Raw genomic sequence first — 25,367 nt, 5'->3', positions numbered from 1 at the left:
AGCTTGGTCCATGCAACTGTGTAGCTTTGGAAGCTTATACTATTTGGGTGAAGAAGAGAGCTTTGGAGTTAAAGATGTCGTATGCTTGTGAAAGACCTATGTCTTTGGTTGTGGCTGAGCCATCAACTCTCCCTAACCAGAATATAGAGGAGTTGGAAGACGCACTCATCAAGATGAAGCAAGAGAAAGATATGTGGGAAGAGTGATTCCATGCTTTAAGCTGAAAGCATGAGGAGTTGCAGCTTGAGTCGAAAGACAAGGACACACTTATTGAACTTCTTGACGACCCAACAGTGAAGAGACAGAGAGAGCCAGAGGTTCTACCTTCCTCTAGTATGCCTTAGCCTTTCGGTGCTTGGAAGAAGATAGTTGATCATCTTGTCCTCGAGAAGGCTCAGATGAAGACATCTTTTGAGTCCGAGATTTGACGCATCCGAAGGAAGTACAGGCCCATAGCCAGATCATCTAATACCTTTCCTAAGGGATCCTTAGGATGATTAGTTTCCTTTTCTCTTGTATTTGTATTTGGGTTTCTGAAATTGTACTCAGTGTAATCCTTCCAAATTTTATGAATAAAAAGAGATTTTAAGGCCAATCAAATTGTTTCTATTGTTATTATTTAATATTTTCAAATAAAACTACATATGTTCCTTGAAATTAAACAAACAAAAACATTGCATTTCATGCATCATTTGCATAACAGGTTTTCTTTCGCCAGATGTCTTATCGGTTATTCTTCTGTGCTTCAGCCAAGCTGACTCGCTGATACGACACTCGTACTAATCAACTAAAGATAATGGAACACTTAGAACAAGAGAAGAGAGTTGAAGGATGAAATTTCCAGGTTAATAGCATTGATGGAGTCTGCCATTGCTGCTCAAAATCAATCTTCACCAACTCCTACAACTCCTCCGCATAGGATTGTTATTTCAGAGGTTGCTACCTCGACCGTTCATGTTGCTGCCAGGCAATCCGGTCCTTCTATTCCTGCTGGATTCCCTTGGGGAATGCCATCCAACATTATGCCAGAAGGGTATGCACCTACCTTTGTTTCTCTACCGGCATCTAGCCCGATCATGTATGTGCCACCTCAAGTTATTCATACTTTGCCTCGTGTTGAGGACACCATTTACCATTCTGAGCCATCTGAGGGTCCAAACGTGTATGAGAAAATGGACGAAATGAAGGATTAATTCCTCGAGTTACATAAAGAGTTGAGGACTCTGAGAGGAAAGGACTTGTTTGGGAAGAGTACTGCTGAGCTCTGCCTAGTTCCTAATGTGAAAATCCCGATGAAGTTCAAGGTCCCTGACTTTGAAAAGTATAAGGGAAATACTTGTCCTCTAAGCCATCTTGTGATGTACGCCAGAAAGATGTCAACTCAAACTGATAATGATCAGTTGTTGATTCAGTACTTCCAAGAGAGTTTGACTGATGCTGCTTTGAGATGGTATATGGGGTTAGACAGTGCAAACGTCCGTACTTTCAACGACTTAGGTGAGGCCTTTGTCAAGAAATACAAGTATAATGTGGATATGGCGTCTGATAGAGACAAGCTAAGGTCTCCGTATCAGAAGGATAAGGAGACGCTCAAAGAGTATGCCCCAAGGTGGAGAGAGCTTGCTGCCCAGATAAGCCCACCATTAGAAGAGAAAGAAATGATGAAGATCTTCCTGTAGACATTGAGTTTGTTTTACTAAGAACATATGATTGCTAGTTCCCCCAATGACTTTACTGAAATGGTAAATATGGGGATGAGGTTAGAAGAGGGAGTCCGTGAAGGACGTCTGTCTAAAGATGAAGCATCGTCTAGCAAGAAGTATGGGGGTAGTTTCTCCAAGAGGAAGGAGGGGGAAAATTAGTGAGTGTAGGGAGGAAGAGGAGGCCTTTTTTCCTGAAAAGTTCTCAACCTCGACAACATTAACATCAAGTTTCTTCAGTGCTTCCAGTTTTTTCCAACAATTACAACAATCAATCTGTTCCAATTCAGCAACAACAACGTCAACAACAACGTCAACAACAACCGCAACAAAGAACCAACAATAACAATAATAATAATCAACAAAACTTTGAGGAGAAGAAGCTATCCTTTAACCCTATTCATATGTCATACGCAGAATTATATCTGTCCTTGGTTCTCAAGAACCTCCTTCAACCCAGAAATCCTCCACAAATTCCCGAGCCATTTCCATGGTGGTTTATACTCGAACTTCGTTGTGCCTTTCACCAGGGAGCCCCTGGACACGACATAGAGAACTACTATCCGTTGAAGTATGAAGTAGAAAATCTTATGAAGAGTGGGATGATGTCCTTTGAGGATTGAGCATCGAATGTGAAAGCTAATTCGTTGCCTGCTCATGGTAATGCTTCTGTCAATATGGTAAATGGTTGTCTTGGTGAGTACAAAGTTTATAATGTCCGCCATATCAGACAATCTTTGGTCGCAATTCATTAAGATATCTGTTTGGTCAGTGACTGTGAGCATGACCATGATGGTTGTGTGATATGCAGTGTGAACCCTCATGTATGTGTTATTGTCAAGAGGGATATTCAGAGGTTGATGGATGAAGAACTTATCCAAATTTTCCAGTCAAGAGATGTAAATGTTTTGAATGTAATTGTGCTTGTGTTCAATACCCATGAGCGGGTGGTTATTCAGTTTGATAGCAGGAACAACAATAATGTTAATAGATCGGTATCGTAGTTGGTTATACGATTAGTGGGCCCTGTTCCGTATGCATCCGATAAAGTTGTGCATTATTAATATAATTCCACAATGGTTGATAATGGTCAATAGGTTCCTCTACCAATTGTTGTTCCTGTGGTAAATATTATTGATATTACGAAGGTGACCCATAGTGGTCGTGTATTTGGTCCAGTTTTTCTTAAGGAAGTAAAAGATGTCGCAGCCAGTAAGAAGGTGTAAGACCCCAATTTTGACCCTAAGATCCCTCATGCAATTTCATCATATGCCTTAGCATTGGGATCATACCTTGGCATCCTCCTTACCCCTCTTTCATTGGGTTTGTTTTGGGAGAGATCACCAAGCACCATCTGATTGTATCCTACTTGTATATTGTCATTTTTTACTAACCAAAATACAAAAATATGTCTTTACATTTGCCTAACTCTTTTGTAGGTAGGGCATGATCCCATTGATTTATCAAGTTCATATTTAGGGTTTGAGACCCTCATAACAAAGAGCACAACCATGAATTGATCCAAGAATGGTTATAAGCATCATATATGAGTTCCATTGATTCCTACATGTTATATTGATCAAATTTTCTTCAAGATTTTGAGGGTGATTTGCCTTGGAAACCCTAGTTTGACTGGGTATCTTGAGTAAATTCTCCAACAAGCTATCTGACCAATTGATCAAATTTCTCAAGGGACAATTCAAAATTCATCATCTTATGCATATATGATCTACCATGAGCCAATAAATTCCAAAGAATTGAAGGTTAGCAAGTTGGTTGATGGTGGTTGGCCAGATGAATTCATATGATCAAAACTGGGTCTCCCTAGACCCTATATCCTACAATTTTCACCATATAAAAATGATTCCAAGAGAAACATTACTCTAAGTGACATTCCAAACAACTTTAATGTTGAGACCTAGAGCTAGTTTTGCTTGGAAAATCATTTTCTATGTTGAAACATTATAGGTCATTTTATCTAAACCCTAATTTGAAAGTCAACTTCCCAAGGCCATAACTTACTCAATTTTTATGAGACGAAAGATTTCCAAGTTTCATAATAAAATTCAAGATGTCTACTTAAAAGTTTATGTTTGGAGTGAAAGCAAATTCAACTTTTATTAGCATGTGATATGAGGTTACATTATAGGTCATTTTTGACCTATACCATTGAACAAGTGATTTTTCCAAACTTCAAAAATGGATAACTCTATCATTCTAAATCCAAATGACATGAAATTTGTGACCATTTTTAAGTTATTTGAAAGAGCTACAACTTTTATGAAGACACACTTTTCATTTGAAGCTCACATAAAAATTTAAGCAAGGCAGAATATTGAGATATATGGCTTGACACTTAGAAAAAATTTCAAAATGTTGAAATTTCCAATGATCCACCTCAAAATTCTCCATGTTCCAAACTCCAAATGAAAAGTGTTGAACATGAAACTTGTTTCCCTTGATCCAAGCTTTCCAAAGAGCTCAAGTTCATGCATTTTGGATGACGTTTGCTAGGTATGCGCATGGCTTTAACAGAGCTGTATAATTGGAAAGAATCAAACTTCAAAACTTCAGTTCACTTTGCCTTGCCAATCAAGCTTCCATTCAGACTTCATTTGGAATGATTTTGGACCTTTTTTCATTGCATCATGGGCCTGCACATGCCCATGCACTCGTGCCATCAACATTGCTAAAATTGGACAAAATTTGAAGTGTGCAAATATTATTCATTCATGCTATAAATACAGGACCTCTGTGCTCATTTGAATCACACCTTGAGCGCTAGGTTTGCCCCCCATTGAAACCCTCATATTCTAAAGGAAAACCTGAGAAATTTCAATTTGAAATTTGAGTTTGAATCTCAACTGTTGGAGATTCAAGAACTCCAGGATCCAAAGCCTTGTAACCTCTCTAATCACTTCCTGCTAGCTTCCCAAGTGTGATCAGATCGTGTTTGGAGCAAGCAACATCAAGAACTGCATAGAATTGAAGGTAATTTTCAGAAAACTTCATTTCTTCGATTCTTTCTCAATTCTACTCAATTCTCTTGGATCTTTGGTTGTCTGAAGTCCTACCAATGTAGGCAAGAAGATTCAGTTGCTTAGAGGTCAAATCGAAAACTTCATTACTTAATATTTTTCATGATTTAATTGATTTTGTGATTATTTTTAATTGTTTAAAAATACTTTTAAGTCTTTAAAAATTCTGAAATTTTTTCTCCAAGGTCGTTTGACCTTGTTTGACCTATGATAAATCTCATGGCCATTTCTTTGGTGTTTTGATGAGGTTTTAGGAATTTGACAAACCATATTTAATTTAAATGCCTTATTTTAGTATTTTTAATTTGAATAAATGCCAAATAATTTTGTTGACCAATTGTAATGACTTGTTTGAGTTTGACTCTTGTTGTTGGGCCTTGGTCAAGGTTGATTTGGCTTTGTCAAGTTAATATCATTGGATTTAGGGGATTGCTGGAATGTACATTCCATCTCCCAAAATGAATGGATGATATTAATTTGGTAAAAGTCCTCCTTTGACCAATTTGAGTTTTGATCCATTACACTCCCTCTTCAGCTCATTCCCCTTCTTTATGCATCCATATAATTTGGCCTATGATATCTCAAAATCCTAAGGTAAGTTGATTAAAAAATTAACATAAGTATGGATGAGATTAGGCCACCTCTTTTGCATATTCTTTTCGTGTGTGGTATGTTTCATGAGCATAGTCTATTATACTATGTCTCTAACATTCTTTAACACCAAAATTCTATTGCCCGGCCTTAAATAGTTGTGACTTTTACATAAGTGCAATTACGTTTGCTTAACATAGCGCTAAATTTGTGACACAAAAGGCATAACATTCTAGTTAGTGAGATTGTAAGTCTCCCTTCTTTCATGGTATTGTGTGGAAACTTGGCCTTTTTTCCTTCCTTTGGAAGATGTCTTGGCTCAAGGATCCATGCTTGTGATAAGTGGGTTGAGTGTTCTCCAAAGAATGACTTAAAAATGAAAAGGAAAAGCAAAACAATACTAACTTCTAACTCATTAACAACTAACTTTAAATTTCAATCCATTTACTTTAGTGGCATTTAATCTTAACCTTTATTCATTTGCCATTATTCATACCATTTTAATTGTTTATGTTAATGCAATTTTCACTTTGTCCACTTGGACCATATTGTGTGATACATCTTGTTTGTGTATACTTTGCTTGTTTGTGTGGTCTTTGACCAATAATGTACATAATAACAACAAAAACCCCTAAAAAACTTTTGTGTGGACTGTTGGTTTGATCTTGGACAAATGGACTTAGAACTTAGGCAACACTCCTATGCTAACGGACTTGGCCAATGCCAACTTTCTATGAAAATAAGTGCTTGCAATTTGAAACTTCATCTGATACATCACTCAAGATCCTCCTGAGTTCATCTGCAACATGATCATTGTGAAGCTGTTATTTTGAACCTGTGACTTGTGGAATTCATCTGTTATATGGGCTAATCTGAAGAAGATCATGGAGTGGCTAAGCTTGGATGTGGCTATCTTTATTTGATGCCTTGCTCTTCAAGATAATAATTGTGCATTTGTGTGTTGTTTGATTCTAAATGTCCAAGGGAATTCTGGGTTTCTATTGACACTCTTGTCTATTGGATTGCTACCCATTGGTCAGATCTTTTCAACTTTTAACTTTTAATTTTGTGCATAGGATTAGTCTCTTCATCTTCTCCCTATTTCTTTAATTTCAAAATCTCTCCCTCCCTTTTCAAAATCTCCTTTGATTGAACTTATTTTGTTCTAAACTTTGACCAACTTGTAAAAAAGATAGAAACTTTGGCTATATGCCGTTGGATTTTCAAACTTCTTTTCTTAAATCAAATTTGTAAATAAACTTAACTATACTTGACTTAAACTTTTAGAAAATCCAAAAAAGAACTAACCCATTCAAACCATTTTTAGGCTTTTGTGCCTTCAAAACCTAATTTTTGTTGAAACCAATGCATCCACTTTGAAATTCGTATCACGAACTACGAGGTTTTGATCCCTTATTTTTATGTTGGTACGTAGGCACAAGTCCGAAGGTCTTGTCAAACACAAAAAATATAATTAATGAAATCTTTCCTCATCCCCCCATTCTATTTGTTTGTAAAGGGCTCCCTAGGACTACCTAGGACAATTTAGGTGCTAACACCTTCCCTCTGTGTAAGCAACCCCCTTACCTATAATCTCTGACATTTTATTAGTTTTGATTTGAAAACTTCTTACTTTTGGGTTTTGTTCGTACTTTTTCCCTTTTCCCTTGGAAACAATAAAAGCCCGGTGGCGACTCTTGTTATTTGATGTCTAGCTTATCCATAGCTTGATGATCATGAATTTACCGCTACAGAAATTAAGTGGCGACTCAGCTGGGGAGTAGTCTCCAGTGGGTTTAGCCTACTTTTTGTGTGTGTATATTTGTATATATGTGATGTTTGTATATATGTATGTGTGATATAATCTGCTTGTTGTGCTTGGTGATCTCTGAGGGGTGAGATAAGTTCTAACCCGAACTTGAGTGCAATTAAGATAGGAGGATGGTATAGTCATGTTCGACTTGTGTGGAGTAGTCCTTAACAAGTTGGCTTGAGATCCATCTGCTCAGTGGAGACTCTTTTGGATTTGGAAATGTCACACAAGTATTTGTGGTTAGGCATTACTATCTCTAATTTGGGTCTGAGAAGCTGAGGACCGTAGAACATTTACCCCCTCTTGGCCTATTTAAGACGTAGTGCGGAAACTGTTCAAGTGTAGACTTGATAACAGTTGTTACGCGATACTACACTCAGACGAGTTTCTCTTGAGAATATTATGGGTCGATGAGTCAGTCATCTTAACCTATAATATCCGATAGATGGAATAAGACTCTAGGAACTTTTTAGAACATGATCTACAGGTTTTTATCCTTAGTTCACTCCTTTGGGATGGTTCTTAACCCGACTCCATGCTCGTGACTCACAACAAACCCTTGATTCTTGGTTGATCCAATCAAGTCTTGTCAATATCAATGGAACTTGGGTATTGATATGGTGTAAACCATAATCCATCAAAATGGATGATTGATCTTGACAATGACTTGATTCATCCCTTGACCTTTGTTTTCCTTGTGTGTGATCCCTTATTTGTGATTGTTGCATTCATGCATTCATGCGTATCATAACATTCATCACCCGAAAATTTCAAGGAAGTGAGGTATTATTTGCAAATATTTTTTAGATCATGGATTGTGGACGAAGGAACACTAAGAAGTACAGTTTTAGATGTCCCAACTTGAAAGAGTTAAGGAAGCTATCATCTTTTGTATTAGTTCCTTGGACTTCAAACAATTCCATGGGAAGCTTCTGTCTATCTTATCTCCTGATGTGGTTGAAGGAATTTTGAATGTGCTAGTGCAGTTCTATGATCATCTCTACCGTTGTTTCACTTTCCCAAATTTTCAGCTTGTGCCTACCTTGGAGAAGTATTCTCATCTTTTAGGGATACCTGTTTCTAGTAGAGTACGTTTTAGTGGATTGGAGGAGATTCCCTGATCTAACCTTATTGTTGAAGCTCTTCACTCAAAGAAGTATGAGATAGAGGCTCATTGGGTGAAGAAAGGAGGATTGTTTGGGTTGCCATCTGATTTCCTCATCAAGGAAGCTACTGCTTTTGCTCAATCCGGTAGTGTGGATGCTTTTGAAGCTATCTTTGTGTTTCTCATTTATGGATTAGCTCATTTCCCTAACGTTGACGGTTTTGTTGATGTGAACGCCATTAGAATTTTCTTGATTGGGAATCTTGTTCCTACTTTGTTAGGTGATATGTATTTCTCTTTGCATCTAAGGAATTCAAAGGGTGGTGGAACTATTGTTTGTTGTATTCCTCTTTTGTACAAGTGATTTATTTCGCACTTGCCTCAGACACCTACTTTTATGGAGAATAAACAATGTCTACGGTGGTCTCAGAGACTTATGTCTCTCACTAATGATGATACAGTTTGGTATGATCCTTCTTTGATCAGTTTGGGGATTATTGATAGTTGTGGTGAATTCTCTAATGTGCCTCTCATTGGTACACAAGGAGGAATTAACTACAACCCTGCTTTGGCTCGTCGTCAACTTGGGTTCCCCTTGAGAGACAAACCTAATAACACTTTGTTAGAAGGTCTTTTCTATCAAGAAGGTAAAGATCCCCAACATTTGAAGCAGAAGATTGTGCATGCTTGGCATAATGTGCATAGGAAAGAAAGATCCGAGCTTGGTCCGTGCAATTGTGTAGCTTTGGAGGCTTACACTCTTTGGGTGAAGAAGGGAGTTTTTGAGTTGAAGATGCCTTATCCTTGTGAAAGACCTATGTCTATGGTTGTGGTTGAGCCATTAACTCTCCCTAACCAAGATGTAGAGGAGTTGGAAGACGCGCTTGTTAAGATGAAGCAAGAGAAGGATATGTGGGACGAGCGTTTCCGTGCTTTGAGCAAGAAGCATGAAGAGTTGCAGTTGGAGTCTAAGGACAAAGATGCACTTATTGAGCTACTTAAAGACCGGGTGACAAAGAGATAGAGAGAGACAGAGGCCTCATCTTCTAGCATGCCTCAGCCTTCCGTTGCTTGGAAGAAGATTGTTGATCAGCTTGTCCTCGAGAAGACTCGGATGAAGGCTTCTTTTGAGACCGAGATCCGTCGCATTCGAAGGAAGTACGCGCCTTCAGCTAGGTCTTCTGACGTTGTTAGGGATCCTTAGGATGACTAGTCTCCTTTCCTCTTTTATTTTTCATTTGGTTTCTAAAATTGTACTCAATATAATCCTTCCAATTATATAAATGAAAAGAGATTTTTGGTCATATAAAAATTATTGCAATTGTTGATATATATGTTTGCAAATGATATAGTAGGTTCCTTGAAAACAAAAATAAATAATCAAGCATTGCATTTCATGCATCATTTGCATAAGCAGGTTTCTCTTTCGCCAGATGTCTCATTGGTGTGTCTTCTGTGATTTAGCCAAGCTGACTCATCGGTACAACACCCGCGCCAATCATATGAGAATTATGGAGCATCTAGAGCAAGAGAACAAAGAGCTGAAGGACGAGATCGCCCGCCTGACTTCCATGATGGAGTCAGTTCTTGCTGCTTATAGTCAATCTTCTCCAACACCTGTAACTCCTCCTCTGAGGACAGTTATTTCAGAGGTGGCTACGTCTACCAGGCATGCTGCTACCGCTCATTTTGCACCCACTATTCCTTCCGGATTACCGTGGGGAATGTCGTCTAACTTTATGCCTGAAGGCTTTGTGCCTACTTTTGCTTTTGTGTCGGCATCTAGCCCAGTCATGTATGTGCTACCTCCCGTTGTGCACACCTTACCTCGTGTAGAGGATACCATTTATCACTCCAAGCCGTCTGAGGGTCCGGATGTCTACGAGAAAATGGATGAAATGAAAGATCCGTTTCTTGAGTTGCGCAAGGAATTGAAGACGCTAAGGGGTAAGCATTTGTTTGGAAAGAATGCTGCTGAGTTGTGTTTAGTGCCCAACGTCAAGATCCCGGTGAAGTTCAAAGTGCTTGACTTTGAAAAGTATAAAGGGAATACTTGTCCACTCAGTCATCTAGTGATGTATGCTCGCAAGATGTCTACTCAAACCAACAATGATCAACTGTTGATTCACTATTTCCAAGAAAATTTGACCGGTGATGTGCTCTGTTGGTATATGGGGTTGGATAGTGCAAGCATTCGCACTTTCAACGACCTAGAAGAGGCTTTTTGATACGTCTCATGACTGTATATAGAATATAGTCTATCAGATACTTGACTACAAGTGCACAGTCCATTCGTTTTAGTTTTAAAAGATATCGAACCCACAGGGACCGATGGTCACACTAATGCTACTGATGTTACTATGTTTAGCTAAGGGAATGCTATTTAGAAGTTTGGTTGAAGAAAGTTAAATCTAAGGGAAGTTAAGTTTTAAGAAAATATTAATAGAAGGATATCAGTATACAACGCATTAATCGTCAGGGATTCGATAAGTAACTGGTGTATAATTTAAATACCAAATATCTTTCAGTAGAAAATACGTATTTAAAAGGCTTTGTCTCACACTCTCGTGATTGTTGATTCAGACTATACCTTTAAGTCAGAATGTACGCTCTCGATGTCCCATTTGAAGTTAAAAATACTTTTTGAAAATATATAAGTTCTAATTGCTTTTAAAGTGCTCTCGCTGTTTTTAAAATCAATGCCTAGTTTTTACTATCCAGTTTGACCCTCACGCTCTCGCGATTGTTGGTTCTCACCTTAGTTAATTTCCCACACTCGTGACAAAATCGTATTAAATAGCTTCTCACTCTTGTGACAAAGTTAATTAAATTTAAATTAAAAACCACAGCGAAAAAGATTGTTTGAGGAAAGAAGTTTTACATCGATTATTATTAAATCCCGTCTAATTAAATTGTTACATACCGATACCGGTAGTTTAGCCGGACATGTTAAACAATGCAAACACAGACGAACATAAACAGATCAACGATAAAACAGACATTATTACAATAATAATAAAGCAATAACAATTGAATAAAAACCTAGAAATTGGGTTAATAGAATACACTGAATCTTGAAGTACTTAAGTAGTCCTCCATAGGTCGGCAGGATTCCGCCTCTTCGAAATAATGGCTTAAACTAAATTAAATAAGTTGTAACAGTTTCCCAGTGTAGGAAACTACTACTTTGGCTAAATGAAGGCGGAAAGGAAAAGGGGAAAATTAAAGCTCTAAACGGTAAAAGAGAATTAATGTTGCTGAAGAAAAGTAAAAGACAAAATAGAATTGCTGTGAAAAAATGCAAAGAGAAAAAGGTCTTCAAAGCTGGCGTCCCCGTAGGTTTCCAACTTCCGTCTTTTTATATCCCCCATTAGGTCTTGGCAGTTGAGAGAAAGAAGGATGACTTGGTTGAGTGAGGAAATCAAGGGCAAGTGGTTGACCAACAAGAATTTAGGCCTGTTGGATCACTTCTGTTGACTGTTTCAAGGCGCTGATTTTGGCCGTGTGACGTTCGTGATGGGCCTGTGATTGTCGTCACAGGCTGGGCGTTCCGGTCGTGACATGCTTTGTGACAGTCGTCACATCCACAAAGTTTGTATTCTCTGTTTTTCTATTTTTTTTCTACTACTTTCTCTTCTGTTTCTTATTCTTTTCCCTCCTTTTCTATACTTTGCTCATTTAAGCACGGGGATTGAAATACCTGCAAAAATAACTCAAACACTTGCGGGATAATCGGAATATAAAGGAAAGTGTTACGATTTTTAAGTGTAAATCAAGGCAAATTTACAATGTATTTTCGCATTATCAAACTTGATACGTCTCGTGACTGTATATAGATAATAGTCTATCGGGTACTTGACTTCAAGTGCACAGTCCAGTCGTTTTTGTTTTGAAAGATATTGAACCCACAGGGACCGATGGTCAAACTAATTCTACCGACGTTACTATGTTTAGCTAAGGGAATGATTTTTAGAAGTTTGGTTGAAGAAAATTAAATCTAAGGGAAGTTATGTTTTAAGAAAATATTAATAGAAGGATATCAGTATGCAACGCATTAATCGTCAGGGATTCGATAAGTCACCGATGTATAATTTAAGTACCAAATATCTTTCAGTAGAAAATACTTATTTAAAAGGGTTTATCTCACACTCTCGTGATTATTGATTCGGATTATACCTTTAAGTAAGAATGTACGCTCTCGCTGTCCCATTTGAAGTTAAATATACTTTTTAAAAATAAATAACTTCTAATTGCTTTTAAAGTCATAATCGCTGTTTTTAAAATCAATGCCTAGTTTTTACTATCCAGTTCGACCCTCACGCTTTCGCGATTGTGTGTTCTCACCTTAGTTAATTTCCCACTCTCTTTGCAAAATCGTATTAAATAGCTTCTCACTCTTGTGACAAAGTTAATTAAATTTAAATTAAAAACCACAGCCAAAAAGATTGTTTGAGGAAAGAATTTTTATATCGATTATTATTAAATCCTGTCTAATTAAATTGTTACATACTGATACTGGTAGTTTAGTCGGACATGTTAAACAACGCGAACACAGACGAACATAAACAGATCAACGATAAAACAAACATGATTGGAATAATAATAAAGCAATAACATATGAATAAAAACCTGTAAATTTGGTTAATAGAATACGTCGAATCTTGAAGTACTTGAGCAGTTCTCCACGGGTTGGTAGGATTCTGCCTCTTCTAAATATTGGCTTAAAGTAAAAAAATAAATTGTAGTAGTTTCCCAGTGTAGGAAATTACTACTTTGCCTAAATGAAAAGCGGAAAGGAAAAGGGGAAAATCAAAGCTCTTAATGGTAAAAGAGAATTAATGTTGCTGAAGAAAAGTAAAAGACAAAATAGAATTGCTGTGAAAAAATGCAGAGAGAAAAAGGTCTTCAAAGCTGGCTTCCAAGAGAAAAATTAAGCCTCCTTGTAGGTTTCGAACTTCCATCTTTTTATATACCCCATTAGGTCTTGGCAGTTGAGAGAAACAAGGATGACTTGGTTGAGTGAGGAAATCACAGGCAAGTGGCTGACCAACGAGAATTTAGGCCTGTTGGATCACTTTTGTTGACTGTTTCTAGTCGCTGATTTTGGCCGCTGACGTTAGTGATGGGCCTGTGGCGGTCGTCACAGGCTGGGCGTGCCAGTCGTGACATGATTTGTGACGGTCGTCACATCCACAAAGTTTGTATTCTCTATTTTTCTATTTTTTTCTGCTGCTTTCTCTTCTGTTTCTTCTTCTTTTCCTTCCTTTTCTATACTTTGCTCATTTAAGCATGGGGATTGAAATACCTATAAAAATAACTCGAACACTTACGGGATAATCAGAATATAAATGAAAGTGTTACGATTTTTTAGTGTAAATCAAGGCAAATATACGATGTATTTTCGCGTTATCAAACTCCCCTAAACTTGAATCTTTGCTTGTCCTCAAGCAAATAAAATATGAAAACACTAGTTAAACGCGAATACATTTCCAATTCGTACGTGGTTGCTAGGTACTTTGTTAAGATGACAGATACTCAAGTAAAACACTAAAGATACAGTGTCGACACAAGAAATAAGCATTAACGTAGATATCTCCTTTGTACAAGCCAATTTGAATCATGTTATTATAGCTCAACCTAGTGATTCTTGTTCCTATTTCACCCGGTTTCATTCTAGCGCAATCACATTAAGCCCTTTGCCTTCACACGCACTTAGTAAAGTATCCGATTAGTGACTTTGATCCTTTTCTTAGCACGGGGTCTGGTACACCGGTGTGGTACCCCTTTATATATCCCATTTGAAGGTTGTGTGGGATCGAACCGTAGTTCGCCCTACCGAGTCCAGTACCAGGTACCTTTGAGCCAACCAGCCGGGTCTTTCTGTTCTTTCCTTTTGTATCTTGCAACCGTTTGTATGGTGCATTTTTCAATTTCTCTGGCAGAAGTATGAAGGATTTTTTTAATTCGTAGGCATCTATCACTTATATTCATCGGCTCTTCACATAGTTTGTCCTTAACACGGTGTTGACTGCTAGTATAAACTACTAGGGGTTAATCTAGAATGGAGACTATAGGTATTGGTATAATGGGTATTCAAACTGATCTCGTAAAAGTGAGAGATCTAAGGTTTCAGGACGGTATCAATCTTGTTAGATTTTTCTCAGCTTCCTAACAGAACCTCTATAAGGCAACCTATATACTCGTAGGGTTTGCATTTAACTTAAAACAAAATTTTTGTTATGGCAAATTAGATATGAACGATTAGATAAAGACAAAAAATCTTTTTTTTTGTTATGGCTAAAAATAGAAACAACTAAAGGAAAGATAAGGATTTCCTCCCACATCTAAACAAAGAATTATCCTCAATGCAACAATATAAAGAAAAAGGGAAGAAACACGGAGATCATTACTCGTCGTCACGACATTGGCCTCTGCGCGCTCTGGCTCTTGCTCGTGCACGCTCACTTCTTCCTCGTTGGGTAGGATCCAACCCCACATGATGAGTGTACTCCTGGATGGCATCAACATGATGTGTCAGGGCACTCATCTCTTCGGAAAGCTCCGCCATCCTCTATTCGTGCCAGTTTGCATAGTCGTGCTAATCCCTCTATATCTGCTGGATCATTCGCATCATTTCTGTCTGACGCTCCTCCATCCTCTGGTTATGTCGCAACATCTCAACGTAGATGTCTTCCATGGTGGCGGTTCGTCGCTCATTTCTTTGTTGGCATCAGGAAGATGTCTCTGTAGCGTACTCAGGAGGTGGCTGTGGCATTTCTCGGTCAAGTTCCTCTTCGACTTCATCTGCTCTATTATTAGGATCTCCTTCATTTGGATCAGAGGCGTTCAGATCAAAAATCCAATTCTCCATATTCTGCGGATCTGTACGGTTCCTGTTGGGCATGATGATGCTTCGAACTATCTTGTTTCTAACCATATGATGGTACTTCCGTCTTCTCTGGCCTTGATGAGGTGTGAGGAATGGCAATAGTCGATGTTGACGAACTCGAATAGCAAGGCGGGTAAGTCGGCGAGCCTATCCCCCATATTCAGACCTAGTGCTATGGAGGTGATGATTCCTCCAAAATAGAACGCCTGGCTGCCTCTCATGCATGCAGCCTGGATGTTGGCCAAAAGGAATGGGGTGGCATTGAACGCGATCGGGGTGAACACACAGTGAAGAAAGAAGAGTTCCTTAGAGTTTACCTTGTGATTGTTAACTCTTCCGAAAACCGTGTGCCCTAGGACTCGGTGGAAATATCTTATAGTTGGGTTGTGGATGTAAGTTGCATTGAGCGCATCCCAGCTTGCGACGTTTATGTTGGTAATGCTATGCCACACACCAAAAGCTATTTCTGACCATCCGTCAGGGATACAACAGTGAACTCCCTCTCCATATCGGTAGCTAAGCATTCGCACTATTTGAGTTTGGTTCAGGGAATACTCGGGACCGAACATTCTAAATGTGGCGACTCCGGTGAGAAACTGAGTTGCGCCAGGAGGGGTAATGTAGGAGAAAGAACTCAGGAATTCCAAGGTCAGCGCCTCGTAAGTTGGTTGCTGGTTGGTGCAAAGTTGCGTCAAACTGGAGTTGTTCAAAATCCATTCCACGCCATCTGAAAGTCCCAGCTCCGTCAGACATTCGTTATCAACATACCTCGTAGCTTGGACTGAACGTTGATAGAACCTGAGGTAGTTGCCTCTCTGTCGCTCGCCGACTTCTCCATTTTTGAATACGATGTTTGAGAGGTCGGGAGCAGCTCTCTCTTGACGGGCCATTAGTTTGGTTTATGAAAATGTAGGTTTTGGTGGGAAAGATGGATTTCGTGAGTTATAGGGTACTCACACATTCCTCGCTTAAAAGGTTGTGAAGAAAGGGTTAATGGAGAAAAGAGTGGTGTGAGTGGGAAGGTTAAGGAAAGTAGGATGATTTGATGAGGAAGAAGAGAGGAAGTGGGCCTATTTTTATAGGCGCTCCCTCTGGATCCGTGACGGTCGTCACAGGGGGGTTATAGTCGTCACACATAATGGTTGTGTAACGGTCGTCTACAACGGTCATCTATGTGCAACGGTCGTCTGCATAATGTGTGACGAGCATCACACTACATGTGACGGTCGTCACATGCAACGTTCAAAATTTTATTTTATTTTGGAAAACAACAGTAACTCAGTACTAATGATAGCATTAGCACAATATGGCAGCAGTATAAAAGCAGTATGAAATTAACAGTAGTAAAAATAAAATGACTGGAAAATAGAATTTATTGTAGAAGCAAAAAGAAATAACAATGTTGTTTAAATTAAATTAAATTGAAAGTTAAATGTAACATAAAAAAAATATGATAAAAGTGTCAAATAATAGCAATAAAAGTGCTCCCTCCCCACACTAAAACATAACAGTGTCCTCATTGCTTTAATGTGAGTAGGAGAGGTCAGCGGTCGATGAAATCAGCCACGGTTGTGTCCCAAAGTAGCTACAACCTGGTTCAAGTGATCAAACTGTTCGACGGGGACATCCATTAGGCCTAATACATCAAGGCGCATGCTCTTTATTTCTTCTTTCACATTGGTAATGTCATTGTGGAAACCATCCAGACGGGTAAGGATTATGGCAAGATTTTCTGCATAGGATAGAAGATCCGGTTCATCTAAGTTATAGTAGTTTGGAGGGGTTTCAGGGTTAGATTTATCAACAGGGATAGGGTCATCTAAATACTCATATATAGGTGGTGTCTCAGAAGGTGAAGGTGGATCAATTGGGTGTTCATCTAAATCATAAAGCTAGTTATTTGGATTATGAACACTTGTTCTCTCATGGTTAGGTAGGTTAAACAGCTGGACAACTTCGTTATTAATTAGGTAATCAAAAGTATCCGGCCCAAGGTTTCCTATGATTCTACGGTCAAAGCAAAATTCAATGTCCATGGGTGGGATGTGTCCAAACGGTACATGCTCGTAAAGTGGGTGTCTAAGTCCAATGGCATCAACTATCATGGTTACTAGGCCACCTATTATGATTGGGGTGCAATTGTTATTTACAAGGTGAATGAATATCTCCATAATAAATGTCACAACATTGACATGTCGACCTTGGTCGACACAGAGTAAGATGAAAAGTTCATCTCGTGACACTTTGGTGTTGTTCTCTTCCTTTCCAAACAGGGTGTGGGCTAGTATTTTATGGAAGTAGCGGATAGCAGGGTTGTGTATCATTTGGGAGTGCATCTCGTTTGGGTTAGGGTGGTAGTCTCCAGTTAAACTACCCCAAAAGTAATCTAGGTCGATATCATCGATTAATTCCTCCTGGAGGGTAGTGAAAACAAATGGGCCACTAGGAAATCCTAGGAGGTCAGCAAGGTCTCTACGGTTATAAGTGAAGTCCATACTAAACAGCCTAAAGGAAATCAACCCTTTGTTTGAGTCCGTAACCATGCTCGGGGTTGTAAACTAGCGAGCTAAGGAATTCTAGGGTGAGTTCACGGTAAGTGACAAACTTTCTCTTAATAGCAGCATTCTCTCATTTTAGCTGGTTAAACATAAACAAGATGCTATCTCGGATACCTAACCTATCCATGGTAGGTCCATCATAATATATGGATAAAGCCATATCCTTTTGAGCTAAATAATAATAGCGCCTTCTCTGAACTCTGCCTCTGAAAACTGTACCTACTGGTTGCATGATGAAAGTTAGTGACTAACTAGTTATAAATTCGCCTGTTAATCAGTATCCAATGTTTCTAACTTAGTAACTAGAAGCAATAAGTATTACTGCTTAGAATAAAGGAAAGGGAGCAAAAATACAGATGAAAGTCAAAGTAAGAAAATACTTTAAAACAAAGATAACAAATTAAAGAAAAGGCGGGTTGTCTCCCACTAACCACTTTGTTTAACGTCGTAAGTTCGACAGTAACGTTACGATGTACTGGTTTTGGGGTTGAGTAGGCAGCTCTATAAGTCTTAGACTATTTGAATAGTTTCTGTTGTCAATATTATGATAATGTTTCAATCGCTGCCTGTTTACCATAAATGGTTCACTATTCCGACCTTTGATTTCTATCGCACCATTTTTAAGGACTTTTGTGATTTCGAAAGGGCCTGACCACCTAGATTTATGTTTTCCTGGAAAAAGCTTAAGTCTCGAATTAAATAGTAGTACTATGTCGCTGACATTAAACTCTTTCCTAGATATACACCTGTCGTGCCATTTTTTGGTTCGTTCTTTGTATATCCTGGCATTGTCATAAGCGTCTAGTCGAAGTTCTTCCAATTCGTGAATGTCCAAAACTCGTTTCTCACCTGCGGAAGTATAATTTGTATTTAGGGTCTTAATTGCCCAGTATGCTTTGTATTCTAATTCCACGGGGAGATGACATGATTTACCGTAGACTAATTAAAAAGGTGTGGTCCCTATTGGGGTTTTGTAAGATGTCCTATAGGCCCACAGAGCTTTGTTTAGTTTCGATGACCAGTCTTTTCTGGATATTCTGACAGTCTTTTCTAGAATCTGTTTGATTTCTCTATTCGAGAGCTCGACTTGCCCACTGGTTTGTGGGTGATACGGTGTTGCCACACGGTGTCGGACTCCATACTTCAGAAGAAGTTTTCCAAAGATATTCGATATGAAATGGGAGCCACCGTCACTAACGACTAGTTTTAGCACACTGAATCTAGGAAAGATGGTGTTCTTGAACAACTTAATCACTACTCATGTGTCATTTGTCGGAGAAGCTATGGCCTCGATCCATTTTGAACCATAATCGACAGCAACGAGTATGTACTTATTACCAAAAGAAGATGGGAATGGTCCCACGAAGTCAATCCCCCACACATCAAAGACTTCCACTTCTAAGTGTAACACCCCAAATTTTTCCCTCCTCATTCATGCATTCATTTTTAGGTCATTTAACATTTCACATTGCATTTCATCATTATCAATCAGAATTAGATACATTGCATTTCATCATGTCAATCGGGATTAGCTCCAATAAGCTTGAACATCATCCAGGACACTTTGTGGGTTCTATTTAGATGATCAGTCAACACAAGGGAAAGACTTGAGTTACTTCCAACAGGTTCAAATGGGATCTATTCGTCAGTCAAAACGTTAATCTTGAAGGAGCAAAAGTTTGTTCATTAGCTGTCATGCTCGCTAGGCGAGCAGAATGGGTCGCCTAGCGAGTCCCAAGAAAAGCCACCAGAATCACCTATGCTCAGAGGAATTTCTTGAACTGTCATGCTCGCTAGGCGAAGCCCACGTGTTTTAAAAAAAATACAATAAAAAAAATGAAAAAAAAAACGAAAAACAAAAAAGAAAAATAAATAAATAAATAAATAAATAAAATAAAATAAATAAATAAGTAAATAAAATATAACAGAAAATTTTTGGACTTGGGCCTCTCTTATTTGAGCCCACAGGTCCACAAAAATCAGGTTATAGATTCAGAGTTTCAGTGAAACAAAAGACCATTCTATTCCTATTACCCTGGCTGGGAAAAAGATAGTGAGAGAAGAGCTAACAGAGTTCAGAGCAACCTCCAGAGATTAAAGGGAACTCCTCTGCAAAGAACCAATTCCATATCAAATAAACCGTCAGATTGCTTTTCAAACCCAACCGGGAAATTCAATTTCATTCGATCTCTCCAGTCAGGTTTGCCTTATTCCCATTACTTTATGCTTTTAATTTGAATGCTCTGAATGTATGAGGTATTATGGGTGAATTTGATACCCTTTTGATGCATGTGTTTGACAAGAGGTTTAGGCCTCCTACCCTTGGTTGCTTTTTGTGAGCTTTTTGTGAATTTTAATGGCATGATTCATGTGGTCACATTTTGATTTGGGGGCAACTCTTGATTACCCTATCTTGTTTCTCTAACCTGTTTGTTGAGTTTTGTTTTGTGAGAGATCATGTGACTCTTGCAGAGATGGCTTGCCTGGTGTTCCACTTTATTTGTGGGATACCACCTGGAGGTTTATTCCGATTACCTGTACTGACTCGCTTTCTTTGATGGTGCTAGCTTGAGAGATCTCTGGGTTTCTTACCCCCTTTATCTGTGTGGTAGATCTCTTAACCCCCTTTATCTTTCCCGCATTTTACTGCTTTTTGCCTAAAGACCTCCATGAAGAGGCAATTGACGGATAAAAGGGATTAGTAGCCAATCCCCCGTTATTCAGTGCGTCGTTCTTTAAGATCACACTACGTGTCGATGCTTCTGAACAAAAACCCCAGATCTCTTGTCCGGTCAGTCAGTGGAGTGGGTTCCACCTTTCTGAACCCCCACTTTTGTCATGAGCTCACCCTGTCCAGGGTTAAGAGCTATGAGGTCTTATCCTCATTACCCTTTTTGCATGAGCGTTCCTAAAACGCAAACAACTCATTGATTTTTCTTCTCCTAAGAACACGTTTACTCCTTCTACTACAGGCGAGTAAGTCTCCAAAGGTCGAGCATCCGGTAGATTGCATAGTAACGTCGTTCACCCCAAAAACACAACCCTTACCCCGTAGTTAGCCGAACTACGGCTTGCTCTGATTCTCATTCCAGATGAGATACGTAGGCATAAGACGCGATGTCTTAGCGAGCACACACTCCCCCCTAACCCATAGGTTGCCGAGCTACGAAGACTCTGATTCTCATATTCAGATGAGATACGTATGCAGTGGATGCGACATCCGTGCGAGTCATTTCCGTTTGACCCTTTTTTTTTAGTAAATAGTACATTAGATAAACCCACACCCTTTAGACAAGAACTACAATAGTGGATCCCGTAGAGTACTACGGATGCGTAGGGGTGCTAATACTTTCCCTTCGCATAATCGACTCCCGAACCCAAGATTTGGTTGCGAGACCTTGTCTTTTCCTTCCCTTTTTCCAGGTTTACTTCGAGCGTTTCCTTTCCCTCCTTTGGGATAAATAACGCACGATGGCGACTCTTCTGTCTTTTCTTTTTTGCCGGTTGTTTTTTTTTGCAGGTAGGTTGCGACAGCTGGCGACTCTGCTGGGGACCCTGTTTCCCTATGCGAGTCCCTCCTAGCTTTTGTAGGTTGTTTGTTTATTGGGTGTTCATGCTTTTGTGCAGTTATTTACTTTCAACATTTATCTGCTTTATCTTATTGCACTTGTGTACATATGATTGCAATATCTGCTGGTTCTGTTTGTTGAGATGGGATGTTCTATGAGAGATAAGCCCATTACCCAGGCTTGAGTGTACACACAGGTTTTAGAGTGGATATTCATGAGGCTTGCGTGGCATGTTGCTACGTTAAGTCGTTCATGAAAAGCCACATCCAGACGAGGTTTCTTTTGGATGTATTTTGTCCTACGGGTGTTCCGTAACGGCATGATGCTCCTCTAGAAATCGTCGACTCTGGTGACCATTTCCCGAGAACTCAGTCGAGGTCTCTCCTCCGAGACGCGATTATGTTAGTCTGGTGGGCACATTCTCGCAGATCAATCCGAGGACCCCGGGACTGGGAACTTGCTTTAGGATGTCCTGTTGAGGGGAGTCAGTGGAGGTCTTTTATCCCGTAATAATACCAAACCTTCAGTGGTAAACGTATTATTCTCGACCGAAGGGCCAAAGCTGACAAACTTCTGTTCTTAGAACCAACCAGTGAGGGGCGGGCTAAATGCAGGAAACTTTAACCTCCAACCATCCCGGTTTTCTGGAGCATAGTTTTGATCTTGTATTATATTCTTCAATGGGTTTCTCTTCCGGCAATGCAACCTGACAGATGTTCAAGTAGATACGGCGATCCTGATTGACATGCCATTGCATTGCATAACATCATCTGCATATTTGCATCCAACATCTCATGCTTATTCATTTGCAGGGTATTCCTTTCAAAGGGGGGTGCCTTAAAATTGAATAAGCAGTGCATCGCATACCATGCATATTAACCCTTGTCTGTTTTGCAGGTGTCACCATAGTGTCTAATGTTTGTTCCCTGTTCAGGCATTATTGGTCCCAAGCGAGTCCACAGGTACCCGACAAAGGAAAATCGTCCGCAACGAGCGATGGACCAGGTACAAAAAGAGTTGGCTGATATGCGTGAAAGGATGGATCAGTTCATGACACTGATGACTGGTATGGCAGAAGGCCAGGAAAAGCTGAGGGAATTGGTTGAGCAACCGAGGCCCGATCCAGAGGTGGAGATACCAAATGCTGAGGAGAACCCTGGTAACCCTGGGAACGCTGATAACCCTGTGAACATTGGTAACGCGGGTAACGCAAATGCTGATGGAAACCCGGGTGATGTTGGCAACACGGGGAATGTCAGAAATGGTATTGGCGGAAGGTACAATGTGAATCAAGGAATTCGGATTAACGGGCGCCCCCTTACTGAAGATTATCATATGATCAATTCTCTGTGCACGACGAAGCCCATGAGACCACTCGCCGTATGGATGAGCTTGCTGAGAAGCTCAAATCTTTGGAGTCTCAAAATTCCTTAGGTTTTGATGTCACAACTCTTGGTCTGGTTCAGGGAGTAAGGATCCCTCATAAGTTCAAACCCCCTACTTTTGAGAAATACAACGGGGCTTCTTGCCCACGCACTCATCTCCAATCTTATCTGGGAAGGTTGGGACCTCACACTGAAGATGAAAAGCTGTGGATGTACTATTTTGAAGACAGTCTAACTGGAGCTTCTCGTGAATGGTACTCTCATTTTTCTCGTACTACCATCAAGAACTGGAAAGACTTGGCAGAGGCTTTTGTCAAGCAATATCAATACAACTTGGACTTGGCTCCGAATTGGACCTTGTTGCAAGGAATGTCTCAGACTGCCAAGGAGACCTTTAGAGAATATGCTCAGCGTTGGAGACAGATTGCTGCGTCCGTCCAACCCCCTATGTCTGAAAGGGAGATGGCGGACATGTTCATGAACACTCTTCAAGGAAATTATATTGAGAGATTGGCTGCTTGCCCGTCAATCAGCTTTGCAGAGATAGTAATTGCTGGAGAAAGGATCGAGAGTCTGTTCAAGATGGGCCGAATTCAAGACAACAGCGTTTCCAGCTCATCAGGTTCCAAGAAACCGTTTGCTGGTAACAGTCAGCGAAGAAGAGAAGGCGAGACAAGCGTTGTGTATGCCGGCAGGGGCAGAGGACGCCCTAATTATTATCAAGACCAAGTGGCCGCAGTCACTATTCCAACACCCGCTCCTCAACCGCAACAACAACCGCAGTATCATCCGCAACCCAGGTACAACAATCAACAACAAGGAGGTAACCCGGGTCAGCCGAGACACTATCAACAACGTCCAAGGCAAACGGACCGGGTTATTGAGCCAATCCCAATGCCTTATTCTGTGTTACTTCCCAGGCTGATTGACATGAATCTGGTTACGTTGAGAACTCTGGCCCCACCAATCGATCCCAATAATTTGCCTAGAGGTTATGATGTCAACGCCAGATGTGCTTTTCACTCCAACGCACCTGGCCATACTACAGATAATTGCAAGGCTCTCCAGCTAAAGATTTAAGATTTGAGAGACGCCAAGGCTATCAATTTTTCTCCGGTGCCTAATGTTATCCAAAACCCGATGCCAGCCCACGGCGGGCAGAGGATTAATGATGTTGATAGATGGGAAATTTTGAATTTGGTTTCTGATGTGACTAAAGCGAAGACTTCGCTATCGGTAGTCAAAGACCGACTTTTGAAAGGACAAATTTTCCCGGGCTGTGGGGAAGAGTGCAGAAATTGTCAAGCTGCCGAGAACGGATGTGACAGTTTGAGAAGGGGTATTCGGCAACTGATAGTTGAAGGTTGTCTTCAGTTCGATCAGACCCGTCCAGTGAAGAATGATGTGTCGACAGTGACATTTTGTTTCACTCCTGAAGAAATATATGTTCCCGAGAGACCCGCTCCGACAACAATATATTTCCTAGAAAGTACAGAACCAGCAACGGTGAACATCGAAGGTCAATCACCAGTTACAATTTACTTTGACAGCCCTCAACCGGCTTTGGTTAGTCCGGTCACCATCACGGTACCAGGACCTGTTCCGTATGAGAAAGACAGTGCCATCTCGTGGCACTATGGGGCTGATATCTACTTCCAGGGGTGGAAAGTTAATGATGAAGACTTTGACATTGGTAGCTCCGTTGTAGACAATGTTGGAGGAGTTGGTGGCTTCACCCGCAGTGGACGCCTATTTGCACCATCAACATTGCGCACGAATACTGAAGCTGAGGCAGCTGCCAAGGCTAAAGGAAAATAGGTAGCCACCGAAGAGGTTACTACTGAGGAAGCTCCTCCTAAGACCGCATTCGAGAAGGAAGTGGACGAGTTTATGAGGATTATCAAGAAAAGTGACTACAAGGTAGTCGACCAGCTAAATCAGACACCCTCAAAGATCTCCATTCTCTCATTATTGATGTGCTCTGAGGCTCACAAAGCAGCCTTGTTGAAAGTAATGAATATGGCCTATGTTCCACCAGAGATAACTGTTAACCAGCTGGAGTCGGTAGTTTCAAATGTAAACGCTAGCCATGGGCTAGGTTTCATCGACTACGACCTGACATCTGAGGGCAGGAATCACAACAAAGCCTTGCATATCACAATGATATGCAAAGGGGCGGTGCTTTCCCACGTTTTGGTTGATACAGGCTCTTCTCTGAATGTTCTTCCAAAGAAAGCCTTAATGAAGTTGGATTGCGATGGCATTATCCTGAGGCCAAGTAACTTAGTTGTGAGGCCTTTTGATGGCTCTAAGAGAGCTATTTTTGGCGAAGTTGAGTTGCCAGTTAAGATTGGACCGCAGGTGTTCAAGAGCACCTTTTATGTGATGGATATCCAACCTGCATATAGTTGTCTGCTAGGTCGGCCCTGGATTCATGCTGCCGGTGATGTTACTTCTACCCTCCACTAGAAGCTCAAGTATGAACTAGAAGGTCAGGTCGTCACTGTCTGTGGTGAAGAGGATATTTTTGTTAGCCACCTGTCTACATTTAAGTATGTGGAGATGGATGGCGAGATGCATGAGATGCTGTGTCAGGGCTTCGAAGCCATAAACATCAGTGAGGTCGCGCCCGAAGCTGTCTTTTCACCTAAGTCCGAGAAGGTCGAGACTTCTATCTCTTCATACAAGTAGGTTGTCGAAGTGGTTAAAATTGGTAATG

This window comes from Lathyrus oleraceus, chromosome 2 (assembly GCF_024323335.1).
Source record: "Lathyrus oleraceus cultivar Zhongwan6 chromosome 2, CAAS_Psat_ZW6_1.0, whole genome shotgun sequence".
NCBI classification, from domain to species: Eukaryota; Viridiplantae; Streptophyta; class Magnoliopsida; order Fabales; family Fabaceae; genus Lathyrus; species Lathyrus oleraceus.
The sequence above is the reverse complement of the archived record's forward strand: the minus strand, read 5'-3'. Positions refer to the sequence as shown.